Below are 14070 nucleotides of genomic sequence, written 5' to 3'. Positions count from 1 at the left end.
AATTATTCTGTAAACAACTATCAGGCCATACAACACAAATTAGGCCAACATAAATAAATACAATAAGTACAATATCATAACATTAGTAAGAGCATATTATATTTGAAATCATTGGTAGAAGGGTTCATAAGTTATTGAATGGAAATCACTTAAAGAGCAATTTCAATAACATTTTACCTCAAGGATCATTCCTCGTAAACGGTATAAGTGAAAAAGTCAATATCAATTAAACCTCCATTTTGAGCCTACAACTTCTGCTGGAAAGTTAACATATGGATAGTGATCCTGCAGCGACAGCATTAGCTAACTATATTTAGAAGGTTGAAAACATGGATGCTTCATACTTTGAATATATGTTATGAAGTTTCCATCTGTCATATGTCCATTGTCCTAGATCTCATTTACATTGTTCAGTGACTACTTGAAAAAAAAAAAGATAAGATATTTTGTAATGTTAATTTCTTTCTTATTACTAGTAATAGGATAACTATATATGGTATGTGCATAACTTGCAGCGTCATCATGTCTATCAGAAAGATTTCACTTGACCCTGACCTCATCATGGATCAGTGAACAAGGTTAACTTTTCGTGGTAAAGTCCATCTGATACTATACACAATAGGTCTACTATATTTGGTGTATGGCATGATTGTAAGGTGTATATGTCTAAGTGCCAAGTGTCATCTGACCTTGACCTCATTTTATGGCTCGGTGGTTAAAGATAAGTTTTTTTGTTTTAGTCTATTTTTCTAATTCTGTATTCAATAGGTCAGCTACATTTGGTGTATGGAAACATTCTATAATGTAAATGACAGTTTGGCAGGTTTTATATTTGACTTGACTTCATTTTCACAGTTCATTGCTCAATGTTTAGTTTTTGTGTTTTATTATGTTAGTAGGTCAAAACTATGTTGAATGTATTGAAGGGTTAAAATGTTAATATGTTTGCCTGGCAGATTTCATCTGACCTTGACCTCTTTTTCATGGTTCATTGGTCATTGATAAGTGTTCTTGGCTAAGTTTGTTTCTTTGATACTATACCTGGTATGCCAAATGTTATTGATCCATTGAATGATTAAAGAGTACATGTCTATTTTGCAATATTTATCTGACCTTGAACTAATATTCATCATTCATTGATCAATATAAAGTTGTCATGGTTTGGTGGGTTTCTTATATTCCAAAAGCAATAGGTTAACTATATTCAATATATGGAATGATTGCAAGGTGTATTTCTGACCCCATTTTCTTGGATCATGATAATTTAATGTGATACTTGAATAAAACTTTATATTTAGGGCTTTCAACATGAAATCAATAATAATAAAGCAGGTGAGACATTTCAGTATGTGCACTCATGTCAATAATATTCAGGGCCGTAACTAGCCTCTTTTAATATTGAGGCAAAATATATTCGCCGAGCGTAGCGAGGCGAAAAATTATGGCGAGGTGTCTGGGGGCCGCTCAAGGCCCCCAGAAGCTCTGAGAGAAATAACGCAAAACCGTGCATTCTGATCGTTTCCCGGACTTTTTCTTACATTGAAACGCAATTCATTTTTAACTATTTCTTTCGACAATATTCTTGTCTCAAAGCAAAAACATTGATTCATTGTAATTTAAGACTTTTAGGTTTTACGGGGACAACATTAAAAGTAGACTGATATGTAGGATAAAGCAAAAAACTTTGGTGATTTTTTTTATGACTAGATTTAAATATAGTGACAATGCAGTATTATACTTTAAGTACTAGTACTGCTTAAGTCGACACTAAGGACCATCTTGACCTTGTTTTACGGTATTAATGATTCTTTTATTGTTGAAGACCTTCCATCAACTATCAAGATGAAGAAAAGAAAGAAAAAAAAACTTCGGCCATTGATCATTCGTATTTTTTCTATGCATTGACTTTGTGTGAGATTAGGTCCTGTGCACGTTCACTCCTAACATATTCTTTTATTTTCTGTTTAAGAGTCTGAACACGACTTTTCATGCAAGTTTAATCCTTCAATGTAAAAGGTCATATGGCAATACATTGACGTTTTTTTAAAGATGATTTGATACCGGGAAATTGGTGGTCTTACTTTAATTTAAACCATGTCAGCTATCTAGTTTTATCTACAAAAAAGAGCCAGTTTTGTATTCTTTGATATCAAGTTCAATTCTCCATGCAGAAACAACATTTATTTTCTATGTCCAGTAGCATCGTATATTCTTAAAATAGTTTCTCGTACAATGTCTGGACATCGGTGGACTTGCAACATTGCAAAACCACACTTTACAAATGAAAATCAACACTCTGCAGACTATAGTTATAAAGTACACTGTGTCTAAACCACACCGGCAAAATTTGCTCGGACTCGATGGTATCTAACATCCGGCACAATGACGGAACACCAATAGACAAAAGAAAGGTAGGTTTCTCCTTATTTTTTTATTTTTTTTATGATATCGAGGAATATATATACATATACAACTATTTTCTATTGTGAGATGCAATATTTTCTACAACCGTTCTATATTAACGGAGAAATAAGTCAAAATGCATGTCAAAATGACGAATTGAGTGAACCTTGCCTCGAAATTGTTTAATTTCTCGTTAAATTGTTCACATTTTACGGAAAGAAAGGTACGGGAAGATAGATATTGACACGGAGATTGCAAATTTAGTTATTATGAGCATCTCCATAATTGTATCTCTGTGTATGGAACGAAAGAAATGGGTCCTGTCAAAATGGAACTGGCCGGTTTCGTCAATGTATACAACCCGGTTTCGTCATAGATTTCAAAATGCATAACCCGGTTTGGTCAAATAAAAAAAATCATGATCGCATTATATTATAATTGGTTATTTAACTTCAGCGTTTAAAAGGAGTTTTGTGGGTCGTTGGAAAACAAATTTGTTCACCGGACAACGGCTTATTATTTATATGAGTCTCCGATTCAAATAAATAATAAGCAAACAATTGAATTCCTACTCTTATAGAACACAAATATTTTAATTTACTTTGCATTCCGAAATTTTTTAACAGCATATTGAGATTAAAGCTCTCTAAATATGCGTTTTCTATATGAGTTATGGGAAAATATGTTGAACATGTTTAAACTGGAAATTAAAGTCTACGGTCTTAAAAATCGAAACACACAATTGATATGTGATTTTCTCGCACAAAAGGATGGACACCTTTATAAGTAATCTAATCATTCTATGTATGTAATCTTTTCTACAATCGTTAAAAATAAATCTTCTTAAGGATAAACGTTGATAATAAGACAACTGTATATGCATGCATAATCGACATAGAAAATGAATGTAGGATTACAACTACCATGCATTAAAATAATTTTTTTTATCCCTTATTGTAACTATACTGCTATGTACAAATTAGTGTAATAGTCTCAGGTCATCGACAAAATTCAATAATAATTATTTTGATAACATTACTAAAAAAAACGAGTCTGTACTGTCGCCGTTGTGTTATGATGATCGTACACTGACGTTGATCAATATATTTTGACAATATATACGGACAGACGGATTCAGTTTATTTCAAAGTGGACGTATTATTTAAAAATGTCTATCAACATGAAAAGTTCATACAAATTCCAAGCGACAACAACCCGACCATAGAGCAGAAAACAGCCGAAGGCCACAATGGGTCTTCAATGAAGCGAGAAACTCCCGCATCCGGTGGCGTCCTTTAGCTGGCCCCTTAATAAATATTTATACTAGTTCAGTGAAAGTGGACTTCATAGTAAACTGCGAATACATGTATATTTATTATATTTAAGGGATAATTTTAACTATGATACAAGTTTTGGCACACATCGCGCATTTACTATACAGGTTCTGTCATCAGACGAGTTAAGGTTTTTTCATCATTTTTTATTATTTGTACTTTTGTTGTACTGTTTGTGTCAGCGACAACACTTTGACTCAGTCCATTCACGAACCACACGCTTGTAATTCCATGGTTATCTTTGGTTGCTTTATACCATATGCGTTTTGAACATAAAATAGGCAGGTAGTTTTCTTGTTTGAATTGTTTTACATTTATAATTTAGGGCCCTGTTATAGCTTGCTTTCATGCAGTTTGTGTGTTTTTCTCATTGTTTAAGGCATACGCTGACCTAAACTTGATTAATTCAACATAATTTTTGTGTCTAAAAGAAAGTTGTCTCATTGTCAATGTTTATGGGATAAGTGGTTACCGTCACTTCTTCTTAATAAGACCTAGATATAAATGACGGTCATGTTTTGCAAACCAACTTTTATTCACATTGAAAATACAAAACTGTCAGATATTGTTTTCGAAAGTTATCTTGAAGTTTTAATTGATTTTGAACTGTACAAAAAATGAATTTGAACTGTAAAAATAATGTGAAAAACATGCCTATGAAAATAAATGTGCCTACCAGAAACGGGGGGAAAGTTACAAATCTCACTGCTATGTTACGGATGCTTAAGTGTGAAAACTCGCTTTAGCGCGCAAGTAACACAGTGTATATAGTACCAGAAAATCTGGCAGGACTGCATGCATGATTAATTTGTGCAGAACAGTATAGACTATAGTCGGTTTGGGACTGTTCGTCAATGATTGAATGCATGAATGTATTAATAATTGATAGTAAATATTGTAAACTAAGTGTATATAATATAGTATCGTAAATTAAAATTATGGCACAATCAAAACACATCCTTTTATTTTTCATCTTTACATACTACTATTATAAACAAAGAACATATAATAATGTTACAAAATAATTAGATATCAGTGTTTGCTATTCAGTATTTATATTCCATTTAAAATTAGTTTGAAGTTAAGTGAAATAAGGGATACGCCTTTCATTAGGAAAATGTGTATTTTCATAATTAACTATGTCCAAAAGTGCCCGTTTCAAATAGATTTTAACACGCCAAGTTTACTTTACAATAAATATATATTTAAATTCTCGAAAGACAATGTTCAGATCCGTGCCAAAGTTTCTTTTCATAAATTGTTTGTTAAAAAAAAAACAAAAAAAAACCGGGTGATATATATAGACGAAACCGGGTGATTGTGTAGTAACAACATTGACGAAACCGGTTTATTTTAATTTGACATGACCCTTTTCTTTCGTTACATGCACAGAAATACAATTATTGAGATGCTCATAATAACTAAATTTGCAATCTCCGTGTCAATATCTATCTTCTCGTACCTTTCTTTCTGTACAATGTGAACAATTTAACGAGAAATTAAACAATTTCGAGGCAAGGTTCACTCAATTCGTCATTTTGACATGCATTTTGACTTATTTCTCCGTAAATATAGAACGGTTGTAGAAAATATTGCACCTCACAATAGAAAATAGTTGTATATGTATATATATTTTTCGATATCATAAAAAAAATAAGGAGAAACCTACCTTTCTTTTGTCTATTGGTGTTCCGTCATTGTGCCGGATGTTAGATACCATCGAGTCCGAGCAAATTTTGCCGGTGTGGTTTAGACACAGTGAAGTAGGACAATAAATGAACAAAAGACAAATCCGGAACACAGAAGTACAAACAATATACCATCAACTCTGAAAACTAAAAGTAAAATAGAAACATGGATCACAAAAAACATGCAGGGGCGATATCAGAGAGTGAAGAGAACTTGCTTCTTACAAGACACTTTCCGTGAAAACAATTCAGGTTGATATGAAGACAATCTTGTTTCAGTTTTTTTTTTTTTTTTTTTAATTTCCAACATGAGGCATTTGCCTCATTTGCCTCCATGTAGTTAAGTTACGGCCCTGATATTAACATCTTAAAATTTGAAAAGCATTGATTGAAAGGTTATTGCATAGAAATTGTTGGCAGCCATAAAATACATTTAATTTATTTGACCACTTACCTGTGGATGAGTCTGATTTTTATACGACCGCAAACAAGTTTTTGCATCGTATAATGGTATCATGTCGTTGTCTGCGTCGTCATCTGAAGCACAGGTATTTGGGGCATGGACCCCCCTTTTTTGGACCTCACTAAAAAAAATATTGTTAAGTGGTTTTTTTTAAATTTATTTACAATATTCTACAATGTATAAACACTTCTTTTTTCACTTGGGGCTCGTATGGATAGTAAAAAAGTTATTGTAATCGACTAGCAATGGATTGTTGAGACTTGATATTATCAGATTATTACATGGCATTTTTCATATCGCATGTATTATCAGCCCTAGGTTCAATATCAGCCCAAGAGCCGCATGGCTCGAGGGCTGATATTGACCGATGGCTGATAATACATGCGATATGAACAATGACATGTTATGATCTTTTTATCATATGCTTCAACAGTAGAGAAAAATAACAGATTCATATATTGATCCTTTTACGTGGTTCCCGAAGTTTAAAGAGTAAAAAAGTTCACGGCCGTCGGGCCCAAAATTTGATACATTCAATATGAAATTTTTCTATCATATGCTTCAACAGAGAGAGAAAAAAAAACACATTTTAATATGGACGAATCGACAAAAAAATAATTCAACAATATACATAATGATCATTGTTTGGAAAAGTCAACTTTTTAAAGAAACTTTCTAAATTATGTTTCAGAAAAACTCAAAAAATGCATTTATTAAATAATTTGTTTGTTTTTTTATTTTTTTATTTTTTTATTATTTTAAACAATATACTTTCCAGTATTCAAAAAAATTGTTTTGTACACTACTTTGTAATGTTTTTCACTGAAAACGTAGCATTGAGGTGTATTTTCCGGAATTGGCCGAGTATTACCGGAATGCCATGTGATAACGTTACGGAAAGGCATGTGATAACAATCGAAGCATGTGATAAACTTTTCATATCAGCCCGCTAAGCACCAATTCGAAAAATATGGAATTTACGTCAATTTAATGCTATTATCATACGATAAAATTTATATGTTATTAAGTCTAAGTATATGATAAATGTTTATACATTGTAGAATATTGTAAATAAATAAAAAAACCACTAAACAATATTTTTTTTAGTGAGGTCCAAAAAAGGGGGGTCCATGCCCCAAATACCTGTGATCTGAAGACACATTAGTTTCTGGATAATAACTTTAGATTTAGTGAATGGATCTCTATAAATTTTCACCAGAATGTTTTATACATGTACAACTAAAGGAAGGTTGGGATTTATTTTGGTAGTTATGGTCCCAATAGTTTTAGGAATTAGTGGCCAAAAAGGGGCCCAAAATAAGCACAAGTTTCCATACCATGAAGGGATGGTTAGTAATGACTTTGGGGGTTTATGGCTCAAATGTTTCGGAAATTAGGGGCTAAAGAAGGCGAAATTAGGGGCAAAAAAAGGGGTTAACTAGATTTTCAGGACTATAACTTTAGATTTAGAGAATGGATCTCTATAAATTTTTACCAGAAGGTTTAATACCATTAAAGGAGTGTTGGGATTTATTTCGGGGGTTATGATCCCAATAGTTTAGGAATTAGGGGCCAAAAAGGGGCCCAAAATAAGCAATTTTGTAGTTTTCAAACAATAACCTGTGTTTAAGTGTATGAATCTCCCTGAAATTAGACCACAAGTTTCCATACCATGACGGGATGGTTAGTAATGACTTTGGGGGTTTATAGCTCAAAATATTTTGGAATTAGGGACTAAAAAAGTAGAAATTAGGGGCAAAAAAAAAGGGGAAAACTAGGTTTTCAGGACTAAAACTTTAGATTTAGAGAATGGACCTCTATAAATTTTTTAACAGAAGTTTCAATACCACTAAAGGAGGGTTGGGATTGATTTTCGGGGTTTTGGTCCCAATAGTTTTGGAATTAGGGGCCAAAAAGGGGGCCCAAAATAAGCATTTTAGTAATTTTCAAACAATAACTTGTGTTTAAGTGGACAAATCTCTCTGTAATTATACCACAAGTTTCCATACTGTTAAGGGATGGTTAGTTTGACTTTGGGGGGTTATGGCTCAAAACGTTTTGGAATTAGGGGCAAAAAAGGGGGGTAACTAGGTTTTTTGGTCAATGGACAGGTAAAACAATTTAAAAGCAGTGTAAGGGAGGTAAATCAAAAACAGTTAACAAACAATGTTTGGTATGTTCGGATTTACCTCCTTTACACTTCTTGTAAATAATGTATAAAGAAATGTCAGGTTTTGGACTTATTTAAAAAAAAAAAAAAGGGGGGTGGTAGAAGTTTTCAATTTTTTTTTCTAAAATTTCTCAAATTCCAAATTTTTGAAAAGTTTGAAGAAGAAATCTTTTATTGCACAATATTGCATAATAGATTTGTACAATCTTGACATTTCTTTTGTGTCAGAAACTCATATTATGTCAAGAATTTGATCACAATCCAAATTCAGAGCTGTATCAAGCTTGAATGTTGTGTCCATACTTGCCCCAACTGTTCAGGGTTGGACCTCTGCAGTCGTATAAAGCTGTGCCCTGCGGAGCACTTGGTTGACATTTAGGCTTTTAGCATTCAAGATTTAACAGTTTGAGTTTGGAAAATTCAAATAGGAATGGATGGTAACTAGAAAATCATTTGACTAAATGCCATTCCTTGAATCTTGGGAAGATTGAAAATTATACATATGGCTAAATTGATAAAATTTAAAAGAATTAGAGGCTCTAAAGAGCCTCTGTAATAACATCTAAGATAATAGCAAAAAACTGCAAAATTTCCATAAAATTACTAACTCAGGGGCAGCAACCCAACAACTGGTTGTCAGATTTGTCTGAAAATTTCAGGGCAGATATATCTAAATTTGATGAACATTTTTGCCACCAGTCAGTTTTCCTCTAAATGCTTCAGTTTCAGAGATATAAACCAAAAAAATGCATTTTACCCTATGTACTATTTTTAGCCATGTCTGCCATCTTGGTTCGTGGGCAGGGTCATCGGTCACATTTTTTTAAACTAGATACTCTTATGATGATTGTGGACAAGTTTGGTTACATTTTGTCTTAGTAGTTTCAGAGAAGATTTTTGTAAAAGATTACAAAAATTTAAGAAAAATTGGTGAAATTGACTATAAAGGGCAATAACTCCTGAAGTGGTCAACTGACCATTTTGGTCAACTGACCATTTTGGTCATTTGACTTTTTGTAGATCATTATTGCTGTTTAAAGTAAACTCTTCATAGATACCAGGACTAAATTTTGTATATAAGCCAGACGCGCGTTTTGTCTTCAAAAGATTCATCAGTGACGCTTGAATCCGAAAAAGTTAAAAAGGCCAAATAAAGTACGAAGTTGAAGAGCATTGAGGACCAAAATTCCTAAAAGTTTTGCCAAATCCAGCTAAGGTAATCTATGCCTGAGGTATAAAGCCTTAGTATTTCAAAAATTCTAAATTTTGTAAACACTTAATTTATAAATAAAGTTTATCTCTATCTATAATAATATTCAAGATAATAACCAAAAAGGCAAAATTTCCTTAAAATTCCAATTAAGGGATAGAAACCCAACAACCGGTTGTCTGATTCATCTGAAAATTTCAGGGCAGATAGATCTTGACTTGATAAACAATTTTAACTAGTCAGATTTGCTCTAAATGCTTTGGTTTCAGAGTTGTAAGCCAAAATCTATACTTTAGCCCTATGTTCTATTTTTAGCCAGTGGTCATCTTGGTTGGTCGGCCCGGTAAACGTACACATTTTTAGCTCACCTGGCCCTTCTTCTCTGAAACTACAGGGCCAAATTTAACCATACTTGGCCACAATCATCATTTGGCTATATAGTTTAAAAAATGTGTCGGGTGACCTGCCAAACCAACAAAGATGGCCACCATGGCTAAAAATAGAACATAGGGAGTAAAATGTATATTTTGGCTTAAAACTCTGAAACCAAAGCATTATGAGCAAATCTGACATGGGGTGAAATTGTTTATCAAGTCAAGATCTATCTGTCCTGGAATTTTCAGATGAATCGGACAACTGGTTGTTGGGTTACTGCCCCCCACCCCCCAATTGGTAATTTTAAGGAAATTTTGACGTTTTCGGTTATTATCTTGAATATTTATATAGATAGAGATAAACTGTAAACAGCAATAATGTTCAGCAAAGTTAGATCTGCAAATAAGTCAACATTACCGAAATGGTCAGTTGACCCCTTAAGGAGCTATTACCCATTATAGTCATTTTTTACCATTTTTTTTCGTAAATTTTTGTAATCTTTTACAAAAATCTTCTCCTCTGAAACTACTGGGCCAAATTTAACCAAACTTAGATGCAATCATTATAAGGGTATCTAGTTTTAAAAATGTGTGCGGTGACCCAGCCAACCAATCAAGATGGCCGCCATGGCATAAAATAGAACATAGGGGTTAAATGTAGATTTTGGCTTATAACTCTGAAACCAAAGCATTTAGAGCTAATCTTACAAGGGGTTAAATTGTTTATCAAGTCAATATCTATCGGCCCTGAAATTTCTGATGAATTGGACAACTGGTTGTTGGGTTGCTGCCCCCAATTGGTAATTTTTAAGAAAATTTTGTCGTTTTCGGTTATCATCTTGAATACTATTATAGATAGGGGAGCTACCATTTGATTTTTATGGGGGGCTAGGATGAAATTTGAAAAAAATATGCAGGACAGGAGTTTTGAGTAAAAAAAAAGGCAGGATGAGACACTTACAAAAAAAAAAGTCAGGACGACAATTTAGGTAAAAAAAAGTCAGGATAAACTAAAAAAAAAAGGCAGGACCGAACAGAATGAAAAATAAAAAGGCAGGACAGAGATTACAGCTAAAAAAAAAATGCAGGACAACATTTTTCATCCTAGCCCCCCCCCATAAAAATCAAATGGTAGCTCCCTAGAGATAAACTGTAAACAGCAATAAAGTTCAGCCAAGTAAGATCTACAAATAAGTCAACATGACCAAAATGGTCAGTTGACCCTTTAAAGGAGTTATTGCCCTTTATAGTCAATTTTTAACAATTTTCATTAATTTGGTAAATTTTGGTAAGTTTTTACAAAATATTTTCCTCTGTAACTAAAGGGCCAAGTTCATTACAGATAGAGAAAATTGTAAGTAGCAAGAATGTTCAGTAACGTAAGATCTACAAACACATCACCATCACCAAAACACAATTTTGTCATGAATCCATCTGTGTCCAAGGTGAGCGACACAGGCTCTTAAGAGCCTCTAGTTTAAACTAGATACCCTAATGATGATTGTGGACAAGTTTGGTTAAATTTGCCTTAGTAGGTTTCAGAGGAGAAGATTTTTGTAAAAGATTACAAAAGTTTACGAAAATTGTTAAAATCTATAAAGGGCAATAACTCCTTAAGGGGTCAATTGACCATTTTGATCATGCTGACTTATTTGTAGATCTTACTTTGCTGAACATTATTGCTGTTCACAGTTTACCTCTATCTATAATAATATTCAATATATAAATAACCAAAAACTGCAAAATTTCAGAGCAAGGGGTTCTCTGATTTGTCTGAAAATTTCAGAGCAGATAGAAATTGACCTGATAAACTATTTTAACCATGTCAAATTTGCTCTAAATGCTTTGGTTTCAGAGATAAAAGCCAAAATCTACATTTTACCCCTATGTTCTATTTTTAGCCATGGTGGCCATCTTGGTTGGTTGACCACCGGACACAATTCTAAAACTAGATACCCCAATGATGATTGTGGCCAAGTTTGGTTTAATTTGTCCCAGTAGGAGGAGAAGATTTTTGTAAAAGTTTAAACGACAAATGACGACGGACCAGGTGAGCAAAAAAAAATATCAATCAAGTAATTTTTAACCAGATGCTCTGCAGGGCGCAGCTTTATATGACCGCATAGTTCGAACCCTGAACATTTGGGCAAGTACGGACACAACATTCAAGCTTGATACAGGTCTAAATTTGATTAAACAGGTGACACAACACAGGTTTCTGACACATAATGAATGTGGTCTAAGAACTTAAACTTAAAAACTTTAAATTGGACATTACCTATTATGGTCCAATATCCAAAATCTAATTACATGGTTAGATTCAGCATATCAAAAAACCCCAAGAATTCAATTTTTGATGAAATCAAATAAAGTTCAATTTTGGACCCTTTAGACCTCAAGTTGGACCAATCTGATAACCGGGCGCAAACATAAAAAATCTAAATACATGGTTAGATTAAGCATATATCAAAGAATCCCATATATACAATTTTTGTTGAAATAAAAAAAAGTTTAATTTTGGACCGCAATTTGGACCAACTTGAAAACTGGGCCTATAATCAAAAATCTAAATACAGGTTTAGATTCAGCATATCAAAGAACCCCAAGGATTTAATTTTTGTTGATATCAAACAAAGTTTAATTTTGGACCACGATTTGGACCAACTTGAAAACTGGGCCCATAATAAAAAACTAAGTACATTTTTAGATTCAGCATAACAAAGTGACCCCAAGGATTCAATTTTTGTTAAAATCAAATTAAGTTTAATTTTGGACCCTTTGGACCTTAATGTAGATCTAGACCAATTTGAAAATGGGACCAAAAATTAAGAATCAACATATCAAAGAACCCCAATTATTCATTTTTTGATGAAATCAAACAAAGTTTAATTTTGGACCCTTTGGGCCGGGCCCCCTTATCCTAAAATCAATCCCAACCTTCCTTTTATGGTCATAAACCTTGTTTAAATTTCATAGATTTCTATTTACTTATACTTAAGTTATGGTGCACAAACCAAGAAAAATGCTTATTTGGGCCCCTTTTTGCCCCCCCCCCCCCCAAATTCCTAAACTGTTGGGACCTAAACTCTGAAAATCAATACCAACCTTCCTTTTGTGGTCATAAACCTTGTGTTTAAATTTCTTTGATTTCTATTTACTTATACTAAAGTTATTGTGTGAAAAGCAAGAATAATGCTTATTTGGGCCCTTTTTTGGCCCCCAATTCCCAAACTGTTGGAACAAAAACTCCCAAAATCAATCCCAATCTTCCTTTTATGGTCATAAACCTTGTGTTTTAATTTCATAGATTTCTATTGACTAATACTAAAGTTATGGTGGGAAAACCAAGAGTAATGCTTATTTTGGGCCCTTTTTGGCCCTTAATTCCTAAACTGTCGGGACCAAAACTCCCCAAATCAATCCCAACCTTCCTATTGTGGTCATAAAGCTTGTGTTAAAATTTCATAGATTTCTATTTACTTATACTAAAGTTGTAGTGCGAAAAACCAAATGTCTTCGGACTACGACGACGCCAACGTGATACCAATATATGACCAAAAATTTTTCAATTTTTGCAGTCATATAAAAAATTATGCTTTTTTGTAATATTAATTCTCTCTTAGGAGTAATAGGATAACTATATTTGTTATGTGCGTACCTTGCAGTGTTGTCATGCCTGTCATACAGTGTTGACATCAACCTTATTTCATGGATCAGTGAACAAGGTTAAGATTTGGTGGTCAAGTCTATATCTCAGATACTATAAGCAATAGGTCTTGTATATTTGGTGTATGGCAAGATTGTAATTTGACCTTGACTTCATTTTCATGGTTCAGTGGTTTATAGTTAAGTTTTGTGTTTTGGTCCGTTTTTCTTATTCAATATGTATGAAATAACTCTACTATATTTGGTGAAGGTGTACATGTCCAATTGGCAGTGGTCATCTGACCTTAACCTCATTTTCAAGGTAGAGTGAAGGTTGGTGCCTATTAAAATGTTTAAAATGCGTATTGTTATGCGTTTACTTTTCTACATTAGCTAGAGGTATAGGGGGAGGGTTGAGATATCACAAACATGTTTAACCCCGCCGCATTTTTGCGCCTGTCCCAAGTCAGGAGCCTCTGGCCTTTGTTAGTCTTGTATTATTTTAATTTTAGTTTCTTGTGTACAATTTGGAAATTAGTATGGCGTTCATTATCACTGAACTAGTATATATTTGTTTAGGGGCCAGTTGAAGGACGCCTCCGGGTGTGGGAATTTCTCGTTACATTGAAGACCTGTTGGTGACCTTCTGCTGTTGTTTTTTTTTTTCTGTGGTCGAGTTGTTGTCTCTTTGGCACATTCCCCATTTCCATTCTCAATTCCATTTGTTTGAATCTGTCTCAGAAACCTGATGTTTAGTGGTTGTGACATTTGTTGATGTGGTTA

Source organism: Mytilus edulis, chromosome 4 (assembly GCF_963676685.1).
Source record: "Mytilus edulis chromosome 4, xbMytEdul2.2, whole genome shotgun sequence".
In the NCBI taxonomy this organism is placed as follows: domain Eukaryota; kingdom Metazoa; phylum Mollusca; class Bivalvia; order Mytilida; family Mytilidae; genus Mytilus; species Mytilus edulis.
This window is presented reverse-complemented; position numbering follows the sequence as displayed.